Below are 2,500 nucleotides of genomic sequence, written 5' to 3'. Positions count from 1 at the left end.
GGAGAGACAAAATAGCATGTGGGAGTTTTCGTTGTAAACAAGTCAACCTCTTTCTGTTAACCCGGAAGTAGTTGTTTTCAAAGGTCAAAGTTGATAGTCACAAAAGGATTTCAATGTGAATGTGAGATGACTTGAAGTATAATTAATTAATTATTTATATAAATTGGTGATTTTAAAAAGGGGTTGATTTACAATGTCTTTGCGTTTGTCCTATTATACGAATATTATTAAGTTCACTAAAAAGTGGGTCATGCTATGAAAATAAAATGTTGGTGCTTCAATAATTAATAATTAGACTAGAATCTAGATCAAGATCTAGATCTAGTGTTAAAATTCCCACAACAGCCGTTCTCTCTCTCTCTCTCTCTCTCTCTCTCTCTCTCTCTCTCTCTCTCTCTCTCTCTCTCTCTCCTTTTGTTTCCTTTTGAACATTTAATAACACACCATTCTTAATTTTAAGTTCTTTCGCATGGATTATACTTCAAATTCAAATGCTACGAGTATTAACATCTTATTTTTCATCGGTGGCAGATGGCGTAACACGTGTAAATGAAGGTGGTTCAAAGTTTTAAGCTTTTATACCGTCAACTACGGAAGAGTTGATGTCATCGGGGGAGCGAAAAAAAAAAACTCATCCGAAGTTCAACTTTACCATTACCATTGGGACATGATAAGAAGTGCAGGGCTGGGGCCCGAGAAAAGGATCACCTTAGAACTTAGTCGAAAAATAACCCTAACGATTTCAACACCAGCGGGGTCGACTGTATATAACCACTCTAAAATTCTAAAATCGCAAGTTGGCAGTCTTGATTACCTCTTGATCAAGATAAGGTTTTTCTTTTTTTTCGGGGGGGGGGGGGGGGTTATTATTATTATACTCAATTAACAACATTCTCCCCACATGGAAATCAAACTCTGGTCTTCTGCATTTCTCACCGCTACACCACGGATGCTGGTCTGTCAAACCAAAGACACACAAGAAATCTTACACTTACAATACATTTGACTGGATCATGCATGTACACTTACACATTCCCATTGTCGTAGACATAATTTACACCAGTGTGTTTTCCAACCAAGGCGATGTCATCCACTAGTGTAAGCCATCACATGGTGTAAATGTCACACCGTAAACTTCACACTTTGTAAGGTTTTCTCCTGCTGTCTTCTTTTACGATCCCATAGACTGCTTCTTTAACTTTGAGGGAAACATTACAATAATTACATAACACGCTTCACATCTGAAACTGTAAATTGTAAGGCTTTTCACTCATGTGTGCTTTTTTGGTCTCTGTAGGTTACCTCTCCTGGAAAATATTAACCCACAAACTTCACATTTGTAAGGGTTTTCTCCTGTGTGTGTTCTTTTGTGTCTGTAGGTTGCAATTCTTTGCAAATGATTAACCACAAACCTCAAACTTGTTGTTAGGTTTTTTCTCCTGTGTGTGTTCTTTTGTGTTTCTGAAAGTTGCTTTTCAAGTAAATGATTAACCAAAAGGGTCTAAATTACGGGCAAAGCCGCTTTTCTTTAGCGGCAGTTTCACGGGACTTTATAAACAACCTGTACTGGCTGTAGGATTCATATATTATATAGATTCTATTATATTGGGACTATTTATTGGTGACCACTCCAACGTTAATTTAGATTTGGTTTTCCAAGAATTGTCTAGTCATTGGCCCTGTGAGAAAATGCCTTGCTAAGCATGGAGATGTCTACTAGAATTACACCATGACGAAAATTATAACGGTAAGTTCCAGAACTTGCGCGGTGTAGTCCACTAAACCAAGCCATCCGGTGATTCTCACGAGGGCGGCTTTGTTCATTCCTGGTCATTCCACCAATACCTAATACCATCCAATTCCAAACCATGGCAGTTTAGGGACCTCTGTTCCTCACTGACTGACAGAAGATTAAGATTATAACCAAAATCTAACACGGCCCATGACATGTGCAAAAGAGGTTTCGTGCTCGATAAGAAACCAACAGCTCCTGAACAAAATCAAAATTTAAAAACTACATGTAATGAACACATTGTAACTGACTGTTAAGTCCAGGTTTTGTGAGATTCGTAACTTTTTTTTTTTTGGTAAAGTGTTTTACGGCGCTCGCAAGCGGCATAAGGTCATATGAGCGCGCGGGTCACACCTAATATTTTCAGTTGGTAGGAAATTTTGAATTTTGCCCGGGTGGCGGCCGAAACTCGATTTTAGACCACCAAGGGATCTTCAACGTGCACAATTTGCACACGGGCCTTCCGAGATTTTTCGCCCTTGTCCGAGAAGGCTAGGTGTAGATCTTCCCTACCAGAAGATCAGGGGTGAGGCAGAAAGACAGACTGTCTGTGTAAGGAGGAGCCAAGCAGTAGCAGTAGAAAGGCTGCAGAAAGAGTCAGGAGCCCAGAGGAGTGGGCAAAGGAGGTGAGGGGGTGGGGGCAGAAAGTGGAAATGAAAGCAGACAACAGAACATTGCTAGAGAGCAGGAAAGGAGGTGAAATGAGAC

At 40.0% G+C, this 2,500-nt stretch overlaps 1 protein-coding gene across 1 annotated transcript in view; it reads right to left on the bottom strand.

Moving 5' to 3' along the window:
* LOC101861221 (protein arginine N-methyltransferase 7) overlaps positions 1–63 on the bottom strand; it is a 23,975-nt gene extending 23,912 nt beyond the window's left edge. The window contains exon 1 of the mRNA XM_005103742.3: positions 1–63. This exon is cut by the window's left edge and continues 598 nt beyond it. The gene's annotated coding sequence lies outside the window, so the exon portion shown is untranslated.
* Positions 64–2,500: the final 2,437 nt, after the last annotated feature.

This window comes from Aplysia californica, unplaced genomic scaffold (assembly GCF_000002075.1).
Source record: "Aplysia californica isolate F4 #8 unplaced genomic scaffold, AplCal3.0 scaffold00388, whole genome shotgun sequence".
NCBI lineage: Eukaryota > Metazoa > Mollusca > Gastropoda > Aplysiida > Aplysiidae > Aplysia > Aplysia californica.
This window is presented reverse-complemented; position numbering and strand designations above follow the sequence as displayed.